Source organism: Sceloporus undulatus, chromosome 6 (genome assembly GCF_019175285.1).
Source record: "Sceloporus undulatus isolate JIND9_A2432 ecotype Alabama chromosome 6, SceUnd_v1.1, whole genome shotgun sequence".
In the NCBI taxonomy this organism is placed as follows: domain Eukaryota; kingdom Metazoa; phylum Chordata; class Lepidosauria; order Squamata; family Phrynosomatidae; genus Sceloporus; species Sceloporus undulatus.
In genome coordinates, this window is record NC_056527.1 from 90,667,693 (window position 1) to 90,679,898 (window position 12,206).

General features: G+C 40.8%; 2 protein-coding genes across 2 annotated transcripts in view; one reads left to right on the forward strand and one right to left on the reverse strand.

The window, feature by feature from the left end:
* Window positions 1–12,206, reverse strand: part of ASIC2 (acid sensing ion channel subunit 2) — a 483,092-nt gene that overhangs the window by 355,000 nt on the left and 115,886 nt on the right. The gene's annotated exons all lie outside the window — the stretch shown is intronic.
* LOC121935411 (protein FAM71B-like) overlaps window positions 1,939–12,206 on the forward strand; it is a 25,184-nt gene continuing 14,916 nt past the window's right edge. The window contains exon 1 of the mRNA XM_042476901.1: window positions 1,939–1,985. The gene's annotated coding sequence lies outside the window, so the exon portion shown is untranslated. The remainder of the gene's footprint in view (window positions 1,986–12,206) is intronic.

Consider the following 12,206-nt stretch of genomic DNA (forward strand, 5'->3'; position numbering starts at 1 on the left):
AGGTGGGTTCAAAATGTGGTAGCCAGAATGCTGAGTGGCTAGTTATAGGAGGCATATAATTCTCTTGTTGAACCAGCTTCACTGGTTACTAATTTGTTTCCAAGCACAAGTCAAATTGAGCATGACCTATAAAGCCATATATTATTGCAGATATTTCAGGAAAGGCAGTCCAGAAAGACCAGAAGTGAATGAAAGTTCAGCAGTTTATTAGACAGCTGGCTTCAGAGGAATATTTTCCCAAAGTCTGAAGCCCCTGTGCATAGATGACATACTTTTTTATAGGAATTCAAACAAAGAACTTCCAAGTCATACATTGACTGGATACACATAGGATAAAAACATACACCCCTTTTCAGTCATTGGATAGGAAACGTACACAGTTTTTAGACCCTCGTGGTATCATCATCAATATCTCTTTTCAGGTCTGTTTTCAATCACTGTCCCAGCCTGGCATTCTGGCATTCCTTCTTTTGGGTAAATGCAGATAATTTGGCACCACCTGGGGCAATAAACAGGCCTTGGATACCATGAAGAGAGACTTATTTGACCTGTTCTGTTATCTGTCACACAAACAGTACTTTTCTCTAGTTTATCCTCATTTATTTTACTTTTAGGCCTCCTAACTATTAGGTATTTTTGCTATTTTGTTAATTTTGTCTTCCTCAATATGGCTGGGGTCCAGACTACCTGAAAGACCACATCTCCCCATATGAACCTGCAAGGACTACAGATGAAGGTTTTCTCTCAGTCCCACCACCATCACAGATTTGCTTGATAAGCACACAAGACAGAGCCTTCTCAGTGGCTGCTCCCACTCTCTGGAATGCCCTTCCATGGGAGGCTAGGCTGCCCCCCGCCTCCTTTCCTTTCGCTGGCAGGCAAAGATGTTTTTATTCAAGTAGGCTTTTAATATATAATCATGTAAGGGAGGCTTTCATACAGGATGTATGCTGCAGTTACATTTTTAACTTTAGTATGTTTTATGTAATTTTATACTATTTTTCGCTTTATAATTTTAATTGTTTTAAATTTTTACTGTAACGTTTTAAAAATGGTTTTTATCTGTGAGCCACCTTGGGTCTCATTTTGGGGAAAAGGCAGCAGAGACAGACAGACAGACACAAATATGGTACTGGTCCCTGGTACACAGGTGTGCCACATCAAATAGTCTGAGAAGCACTACTGTATAAGGAAACAACTGAGATATCTGGGAAGTGTGAGCATCATGGCCTGGGGAAAGAGGTGGCCCCATCTATTTTGGGGTCTGGCCCCAACCACTCCAGCATGCATCCCTGACAGATTGTGGGAATGTGGTCTTTTGAAGAAGAAGAAAAAAATCTGTTAAAAAAAGTGTGCAGAACCATCTTCTACGCGTGAAGCAAACACACCTACTAATCACAGAAAGCACAAAATGGTTCTCATTTGAATTCTCGCTAGCTTTCCACCAAAGCATTTCAACAAAGGATGTCATTTGATTATTTCTTGCACTGCGAGGCTTTTCGCATTCCCCGAGCAACAAGTCCCTTGATTGCTGGTTCCACAGAAAGGCCATGTTTCCAGGAGCTTTTCATGCGGAGCATGAGGCGCCACTGTTAAGTGGTGCTTTGTATTCCACGCAGACATGTAGCTATAGGATGCTGGTGCTGAAGGGAAGCATTTGATCTCTGTGGAGGGCCCAGCAGGCAAGGAGCTTCTAATTACAAAGGTGGTGTTTGCAGGCAGCCCATGAAACAGTGGGATGGGAAGGGGGGGGGCATTGAAAGCTTGCCAAGGCAACTCCTCCAAGGCCATATCTTTCTCCCCAGCATGAACCTACTGGGAAGACCAACTGTCACCACTGGGCTTATTCTTCCTTTCAGAGCATGAATCGCTTACAAGCTGAAATTAGTGAACCTTCTCCTTCGTGCATTTCAAGGGGGAGCCTGGCTTGCACAGAGCATCAGTCAATGGGAAACAGATTTCTTCCCAGAATTCCTACCTACCAGGTTAGGGTACATAGATTTATGTAAATGTGCAAATGTCTCTTCTGAAAACCCATAGGACTTAAAAGAGATTAACTTTGATTGGATGGAGCCATTAAACAAACATTTATGGGTACCATTCAATCAAAGTTAAGCTGGAATTTACTAGTGGGCTATATGTGTAAAGGAGAGTCTATGGACTGCAACAAAGGCTATGTTGTCCTCTGTTAGGGTGCTAAGCAGATTTTTGCCTTCAATGTAACAGCATCCACAAATGGGGCTCATTATTTCATATGATTCATATGATTCAATTTTCTACTGTATCTGCATAAAGAGGCTTGGTTTCTTGGTCAAGTTAATATGTGTCAGAACATTGGGACCTGTTAATACAAATGCACCTCTTTTAATATTTATTCACTATCTGTCTATTTATGAGTCTTCTCTGGCCCAGTTCTCTAAGAGCTCAACCCAGGCTGGAAAGTAAGGTCATCCTGAAAATAACTTTCTGAGAACTGGAAAGTTAGGGTGCATGCACATTTCTGTTGTGTTCTATTAGTGTTCTGTTCTATTAGTGATAACAGTAGGGCAGTTTTTCTCATTACAGTTATTCCAAATGTAGAGAGATCTTGTAGCACCTTTGAGACTAACTGAAAGAAAGAAGTTGGCAGCATGAGCTTTCATAGACTTCAGTCTTCTTCCTCAGATGCATTTGGTGGAGTTATTCCAAAGGCTGGGAAACTTTGATCTGCAACTTCCTTCCCCTAAGCCCAGCCTGGATATTAACCATGCTGGGGCTATAGGATTCTGGAAGTTATAGTCCAGAAAGGTAATGTTTCTAAATTCTGAATTACTGTTTGTTATATGTTCAACCACAGTATGAATGCAGTCTGAAAGAAACAAGAATTTCAATAGTGTTCTAAGTCTTGCTGCAAGGAATATAGGAGACACACACTTCCTTTGACTTAAGCAAGCACCTGGCACCTTCAGATTCAGGTTGCAAACTGATGTTAAGACTTTTTAATAAACTTAAACTAATAAACTTTATTCTTACCCGCCTTTTTTTACTTACAGCTTTGCTATAGCTCAGAGGCTTCCTTCTTCCCCAGCTCCATCATCCCGACCCTACCATCTGATGATCTATATCAGACCTCCCTTGCTCCTCATTACAATATTTTGCCCCCTTTGTGTCCCCAACTATTGCACACTGAGAGCCAGAGAGAGAATTTAATAGCAGGCAAATTACAGATAGGCTAACAGCGCAATTGAGGTGAAAGGTAACTGTTGTATATTGATCTGGTTAATGAGTTGGAAATTCAAAATTACAGACATTCAGACCTTTTATGCATTAAGAACGTGCTGCCCTGGAGGGAGTCAGGCCTTACCCGCACCTCACCCTTGCCACCTTTTCAAGCTGTGGGTAGAGTTCTCCTGATGAGTTTTATATCTACAGATTTTATTGGTGTACACTGAGATCAGGACTCCTTCTGCACCTAAACAATAAGGTACATTTTTAGAATGAAGGCATATGGTGGGGCAAAGAGGCATACAACTTCTGCCACCCTTAGATTGGAAGATCCAAGGGTGGCAGGGGGAAGGGAGACTCCCTGGGGTCCCTCGCAGTCCCCTGCCATGCTTGGATCAGGTAATCCAAGGGTGGCAGGGGAGGGAGACCCCTGAGGGTCTTTCCCAGGCCCCTGCCACCCTTGGATCGCCCTATCCAAGAATGGCAGGAGGAGGGAGACTGCCAGGGGTCCCTCCCAGACCCTTACCACACCTTACCAAGGTGTTTTTTTAATTTAAATTGATCGCATATTCAATTGATTGCTTTTGCAACTATTTGCCTTAGCAAGTAGTTGCAAAATCAATTGGATATTATATCAATTTAATTTTTTTAAAGTACAAAGACAGTGCTGAGGGGGGATGGTAGACCTGCCAAAAACTGAGAAGGAATGGTAAACACCTCTCTGCCATTAGTCCAGAATTCCTCCAGAATGAATCAATTCTGATCTGTCATTCCCACTTATTGAACTCAGTTCAGAATTGATACTTCTGAAAAGAACCACTTTGAAACTACTCTCTGGAAAAAACGTTTTTGTTTTTTTTGCCTTTGCCTTGCTTCATCATGACAGGATTCGATCACATTGCGACAGGAACAGATTTCAAATGGGAATGAGGGACATTTACACTGATCGGCAGTTCATTGCATTTCATAGTGGGAACAAGCCCAACATAGAACAATTACTCCATGGTGATGTAAAAGTACTTTGTACATGTTTGTGAAGGCACTCTTCACTATTAATTATTGTCATTCAACTGAGAGCAATAAAAAAAAATCTGCATGAAAGACATGATTCAAATTCTGCATGTGCTGACAAGAACTAAACTCCTTTTATCCTTAATTTCCATGTTCCATGGCTGACCTCCAACATTAGGTTCTTCATGATTTCTAAGATCACCTGTTTGTTATTGTTAACTGCCTTCAATTTGACCTTGGCTCATGGCAACCCTGTGGATGAGACATCTCTAAAACTCCCTATCTTCCACCGCTCTGCTTAAATTTTGGAGTCTCATGCCTGTGACTTCCGTAATTGAATCTATCCATGTGGCAAGCAGTCTTCCTCTCTTTCCTCAACCTACCCTCAACCTTATCCAGAATTATTGTCTTTCCCAATAATCATGCCTGCTCATGATGTGGCCAAAGTACAACAGCCTCAGTTTGATCACCTTGGCCTCTAGGGGTATTTCAGGCTTGATCTGTTCAAGGACCCATTTGGTTGGCTCTTTGGCTGTCCACGGTATCCTCAGCACTCTTCTCTTGCACCACATCTCAAATGAGCTGATTTTTTTTTATTTGCTTTTCCCACTATCCAGCTCTCACATCCATACATAGTGGTGTGGAATACAATGGTCTGGATGAATCTAACTGTAGTGCTCTTTAGGATCTTTTTTAGCTTTTTCATGGATGCCCTTTCCATTCCTAGTCTCCTCCTTATATCTTGACTGCAGTCCCTGTTTACCTGTAGATTGCACTATTTGCATACCAAGTTCAAACACATAGGGCATGAACAGATATCTCAATTGATGCCCAGTACCAACACAATTCCCACATCCTGAACAACTACAATGTGGTCTTTGATGGACATTTGTGCACCCCACGTACCTTCAATGCTGCCAGAATTGCCAGGGCAAGGATGACTACTTAAACCACTTCATGACTTGCATTAGCACTAATAGCACTGCCATATTACTTGATGCCACACTTGCCTTCTCTTTTCCTAACAATCCCTCTATTCCTAGTAGAATTGTCCCAAATTTCAAGACTTTTGATTAATCAGTTCTGCTGACACAGCCTAAACAAGGACATTTGAAGATTCTTCAAGAAACGCTTCTTGGATGGAGTTTGGCAAAGCTTAGGTCTAGAGATCTGCCAACATCCATTTGTGCATCTTTTCTGGAAGAATCTTAGCAATCTCCTTGTTGAGTCAATAGCTGGGTTTAAACAGGAGTCAGGAAATCATATCTGCTTTTTATAACTCATTTATTTATCTATACAGTATAGCCAATGTATTATGTCCTTTGACCGAAAGCCAGCATACCTGGTTATTCTCCATGTTATCTGGGAATTCTGGGGTTACAATCAAAAAATAACTTCTTCAAGTTTTGGGCTTAGAGAATGGCTCAAAGTCACTTGGTGGACTTCATGGCTAAGCAAAGATTTAGGTCTACGCTTACCTGGTCCAGCTCCAGCATTTAAAAATACAGACATCAACAACTCAGTGTTTTAGCTGCATTTGTTTTTCTCTTTTAAAACTGCAGCAACCTTAAGCCTCAAGAGATCAACCAGAAAAATATTTCAATGCATCTGAAAATACAAGGTTCTGGGGTTAAGGCTCTATGAGTCCTTATTTCATATTCATTATTTTATGGCTAGCATGACAGAGTTCTACTAAAATAAAATAAAAAACCAAACCCAGTGCATTTTACCAAACAAAGAAGAAAGAAGCTCTGCTTGAACTGTTCTCTGTGCTCACAAACAAGAATTGCAACTTTATCGTTTATTTGGAGCAATAAAATTACCATAAGGAAAAGTTCTAAACAAATGAAACAATGAAGAGAATGAATGCAAAAGCTCTTGAGAAACATCCTTATGCACTTGCAGCAAAGAATATTCATTTTTAAAAAATATAATAGACTCTAAACATGGAATTGTAATATACTTTGGTGAGCTATGAACCAAGATGATGCCCATACCTAAGTTAGGTTCAGAATAGATTAGCTGGTACAAGCAACCAGGGCAACTTTAATTTTTCAAAACGTAAATGAATAAAAACTGCATCATACACAGTTACACAGCTGCTGTAAGAAAGATTATTGGATACAAATCAGAGCTTGAAGAAATTACCTTTTTGGACTACAACTCCAAAAAGCTACATTTTTTTCCCTCCACCCAAATAATTGGGAATAGTTTTCCCCTATTCTGGACCCACATCAGGGATACAGGGTGATCTTTGATTCGGGGAAGCCACCAACTCTCCTAACACACTCCCATCACACTATCTTTTTCATTTCTTTGATGGTAGATTTCCAAAACTGGAGAAGCATCTGTTAAGGACCTTTTTTCAGGCTTGCAAGAAGCAGTCCCTTCTCTGATGTTCTCCTGTCATCTCCGCCCCCAAGAGAAAAAGATCTAAGGAAATCTTATCGATCCTGGAATATCTTCACAAGGGCCATAGATTTGCTACTGTTTGTCTGTTACTCCTAGAAGCTCTAGCCAGCATAACCTGTGGTCTGAAATTCTAGGATTTGATATCCAAAACCATTTGGAAAGCAGCTTAATAATCACAGATTGTAAAAGTGAGCTTCAAGTCAACAATGGAGATGAAGTCACAACTCCATGACCATATACCTCAGGTTCTCCTACTTTAATAACTGTGTAGAAGAAGCATGTAATTTCTCGATTTTTAATCATCCAATTTCTTCTCAATTGTTCATTGTTGTAATTTGCCACCAAGTGCATTTTGACTTATAGTAATGCTATGAATGAGGGATGTCCAAGAGCCCCAGTCATCAATTGCTCTGTTCAAATCTTGGAAATTCAGGGCTATGGTTTCCTTGGTTGAATTAATCCCCCAACAATGCAATCTCCCTCTTTTCCTACTACCTTCTACTGTACTAAGCATCATCATCTTTTCCAATGAATCATGTCATCTCATAATATGTCCTACAACAACCTCACTCATCTTCGCTTCTACCTCAGGCTTCATTTACTATAAGCCCATTCATTTGTCTTTTTAGCAGTCCATGAGATCCATTGAACTGTTCTCCAGCACCATACTTTACATGAGTTGATTTTCTTCGTGTCAGCTTTCTTCACTTCTTTACTGTCTAGCTTTCACAATCATGCACAGAAACTGAAAATGCAGTGGCCTGGATGAGTCTGACTTTGGTGTTTAATGATATGTCTTTACACCTGAGGATCTTACCTAGTTCCTTTGTGGCTGCCTTTCCAAGTTAGTCTGTCGTCTCATTTCTTGACTGCATTCTCCACTTTGATTAATGACTGAGCCAAAGTATAGGAAATCTTTAACTGTTTCAATGTCTTTGTTATTCACTTTCTCTGTTGTACTAGAATGAATACCATGAATCTGCAAATGTTTGGTACTGCTGTGGCCAATGACAAAGGCAATTCATAGACTGAAAAGGGACAGATTACAGATTTCAGCCATCAATAGAAACAAAAATCCCAACTCTGAACTAAGTGAACCAGTCATCTAACTGAGTATAAGAGAACTTTGTATGTTCAGCTGGAGTGACAGAATGATCCTGGGCATACTTTAGATGTTAGGCAGCACAAAACTGTATTATCACAGTAGTTTTACATTCAAAAATCTTTTTATTCAATTTTATCATTTGGAAAGTGACTAACAAACTCAGGCCTCTTTCAGCCATCACTGACCCTCCTTAACACTTAAGTAGCAGATACTGCAGAGTTTGGGACCAGTCCAAATAACCTAATGTCTTCCTCTGCTTTCATTTTCAAGAATAGATTTTTAAAATAGAAACACAAAGAAAATGTGAACAAAGTGGAAACAAAAACAAAAGAAAAAAGTGAAGAAAAGAAAAAAGAAAGGGGAAATAAATGGAATATGAACGTGGGCTGCATTGTATATTAATATTATGACCATACGTACCAATGAGCACACCTATGCATTATTAGTATTATATCACCAACAGCCAATTTCTTTTTATAAAAATACGTAGTGGTATTCAACATACCTGAAACATCAGCTTTTTGCTGAACCAAACATAGTTTTAAATCTAAATAAATGTTAGATATTGAAGCCAGAGCAATTTTTTCAATTGATTGATTTGCACAAGACAATCTAGGTCTTTATTCAACTCAATGTTAACTTCATTGACATCAAATTTAGTGCTCTCCTTCAAACATTTATAAGTGACCATTGTTGGCCTCAGGTTCCCTGAGGATTTCCAGAACAGCTGAGGTACACAAATCTAATGATAGGATGAGGGGGGAGAGAGAGAGAGCGCGCAAAAAGGTGTTTCAATACTACACCAGAGGGTAAGTAATAAGTAGCCTGCAGCAATGGAATGGCTACATTTTCCAAACTCAACCTATCAATTGAGCTAGACTACAAATCCCACATTTATGCCATTTCTTTATCCCATAAAGTTAGTTTAGCAAGACCATATATATCAAATGGTAGTTGACAAGTACCATATGTACTTGACTATTAGTCGAGAAATTTATGCCCCAAAATTTATGAGCCTAAAATTTGGGGTAGACTTATATAAGGGTCAATATACCAGTAGTGCTTAGAAGGGTGCTCAAGTAAGTAAGCCTGATGCCCCAATCTCCATTGAACACCAATTCCTTCCCCCTCCAATCCATTTTGCAAGCCTTTGCTTCCTGTCAGAAAAAATCCACATTTAAAAACACTTGCTTCTTTCTCTGCTCCGTTTTGCAAGCCTTTGCTTCCTGTGGAAACACCTCTCCATTTAAATCCACTTGCTTCTCTCTCTGATCCATTTTGCAAGCCCTGGCTTCCCAAGGAAAAACCTCTCCATTTAAAACCACTTGCTTCTGTCTCCACTCCATTTTCCAAGACCTTGGCCGGTTACAAACCAGCATTTGGGACGTCCGGAGGACGTCCCATTTTAAAAAAGGGGCATCTCTTCTCGACGCCCCTGGGCCTTACGTACAAGATGGCGCCGGCCCTTCTACATGGCCGGCGCCATCTTTGCGTATCGGACGCTGAGCGTCCATATGCGTTGCATCCTTTGTGACGTAGCAAGTGCGCCCCTGGCGCCTCGCTACGTCGCAAACGCAACTCTAAAAGAAGCTCCATTTTGGAGCTTCTTTTTTGGTCCGCACGGGAGCCGCGCCATGTGAAGGCTCCAGCTCCCCCGCGAACTAAGCGGCGGCGGAGGCAGGCCGCCGCAAAGCGGTGGTCTGTAACCCGCCCTTGCTTCCTATGGAAACAACTCTCCATTTAAATCCACTTGTTTCCTTACTCAGTGTTAAAACCTCTCCTCCAACACCTGGGAATCAGTTGGGAGAGGTCCAGAGAAGGAGAAGGAGGGACGGAAGTGGTATTTCCCCCTTTCTATCCCTCCTTATAGCCCCCTAAGTTTTACCCTAGACTTATCTATGGGTCATGTCAAAATCCAGGATTTTGATCCTGAAATCTTCCCTCGACTTATACTACAATTCGACTTGTACATGAGTATATATGATAATCATACTCCAGTACCCTCTACCCTAGAAAGCAGAGAATACAGAGGAATACCCTTCCTTCCTTCTTTCCTTCCTTCCTTGGACACAAATAGAAATCCAACTAAATGACAGTCCAACTTGTTAAAAAAGGAAGCCAAGCAGGTTGATTCCAAAAGCACCCAAGGAGGGGTATCTGAATTGAATTGTTGTTGTGTGCCTTCAAGTCATGTCTGGCTTATGATGACCCTAAGGGAACCCTATCAGAGGGTTTTCTTGCCAAGATTTGTTCAGAGGAGGTTTGTTTGTGCCTGAGCAGGGATTTGAACCCTGATCTCCAGGGTTGTAGTTCAGTACTCAAACCAATAAGGAATGCTGGCTCTCTGGGCTGAATCACATTCCCCAGCTATTTGTACAAGTCAGAAGATATAACTTATCACACAAACTTAGATCTGGGAAATTAGATTCACTTTCAAAAAGTGACAACTACATCTTTTAATGGCAAAGAATCCCATATCAATTCCCTGAATAAAGTATTACTATTCTAAAAATAAACCTGAGGAACACACAAGGAGATATCCTCAAGAACATATAATATTCATGGCAAGACATTCATCTTAAATATGCTAACCTTGCTCCCAAATACCTTCATTTTATATATCTCAAAATTCAAGAAAGCATTTCTTGTCAGGCGATGCAGCCCCAAGCTTTGAAGCAACTAGTTACGTATAGTTACCTAGCATTAATCTGCACTTCAGATTTAATGTACTTTGACAACACTTTAACTGCCAAGGCACCATCCTATGGAATCCTGGGATTTGTACTTTTTTGTGGCAACAGAGCTCTCTGAGAGACAAGATTAAATATCTCACAAAACTATATATCCCAGAATTCTATAGCTTTGAGCCATGGTAGTTAAAGTGGTGTCAAACTGAATTATTTTTGCAGTGCAGTCTTTGTTCCTTTTCTTAACAATGATGGTATACCTAGGTTACATTATAATTGTAACTTGATGCTGGGTAATTTTGCTAATTTTGCTGTGTTACAGTAATATTTAGAGTTACTTTTATAGCTGTAGTGATATAGTCTCATTTAGTGGTGCATGAAGACTCAAGTGCTAGCTCATGCTGATCCTCATTCTTTGTGGATATTGAGGAGGACAAAACGAATAGAAGGAAAGTATGCTTTCTACCCAAGACCAGCGATCTGTGAGATTTAAATATGTTTCTCTTAAAATAATTTAAAAGGTAAAAATCTAGGTTACTTTTTGGAAGCAAGTTCTGAGTAACTTTATGTTACCTTTTAAAACATTCTAACTCTAATGGTACCCAACTAAACTAAAACAAGAACACTGCTGGACCCATAACTATAACTAATAACTTTTTCGAACTACCTGTCCTAGTTTTAGCTGATCTATCAGGGGCCGAAATGAGCAAGTAAATTTTAGAAGCCAACAAAGGCAACAGGTCGCTCTGACTCCTGAGTGCAAAAAGTTAAGTGTACATGCAAATTCCCTTTTGGGATTCCCTGGTGTGCTCCAATGTCCATTGTATATTTGCGATGTGATCATTAGTTTCATTTCTTTTCTGAAACCCACTCGCATGCCTGGGATTTCTCATTCTATATGTGGTAGAAGTCTTTTTTGCAGAATTTTGGGCACGACTTTGCTTGCCTGGGAAATTAGTGCAATGATCCTATAGTCACTGCAGTCTTTTGTGTCTCCCTTTTTATACATAGAAATGTATAATAGTGGGCCACTATTTTCTTCCCCATAAATAGTGAGCAAAGAACTGAACTTGCGTCAGTGGATTGTAGCAGTTTTATTGGCATATCATCTGTTCCTGGTGATGTTTTTCTTTTCAACTGCCTTGTATCAGTCTATTGCACCAAAACAACAAAGTGTCTTCTGACACCTTGAAGATTAAGGGGCAGCCTCCAGCCGCCCCCTTTTCAGCAACCGCATGCCATGGCCCTAATCTAGCCTTTCCAGGGGGCAAAAAAGGAGCCACAAAAAGCGGCTCCTTCTTGCATCCTGGAAAGGGTGTGGTAACTGTGGTGTTCAGCTATACAGAGCTCCTTTGGCACTGCGTCATGTGGATGCAGTGCTGGAGCAGTACCATCACACCACACACTGTGTGGTGTGGTGCACAGCATCACGGCACCCTGGGGGCTGAGCCGGGGTGCGCATCATGGAGATGCTACACCCAGACTCTGCCCCAGCCAGCCTTTCAGGCCGGTGTGTACGGGCTCTTACTTTCATTTGGCATGAATTTTCACGGATGTTCACATAATCCATCAGATGCACAGGAACACCAAACATAGCCACATGGAATAGAAATCTTCCCAGTAAGTTTTCCTCTTGAATGCTGTTACACATGAGCTGGGGGTTGCCAGAGCTGCCATACATTTAAATTCATCTTTGGTTCAGCAAAATAACTACTCAATGCATTGTGTACTGTAATACGTGTGTGTGTGTGTGTGTGTGTGTGTGTGTGTGTGTGTGTGTGTGTGTG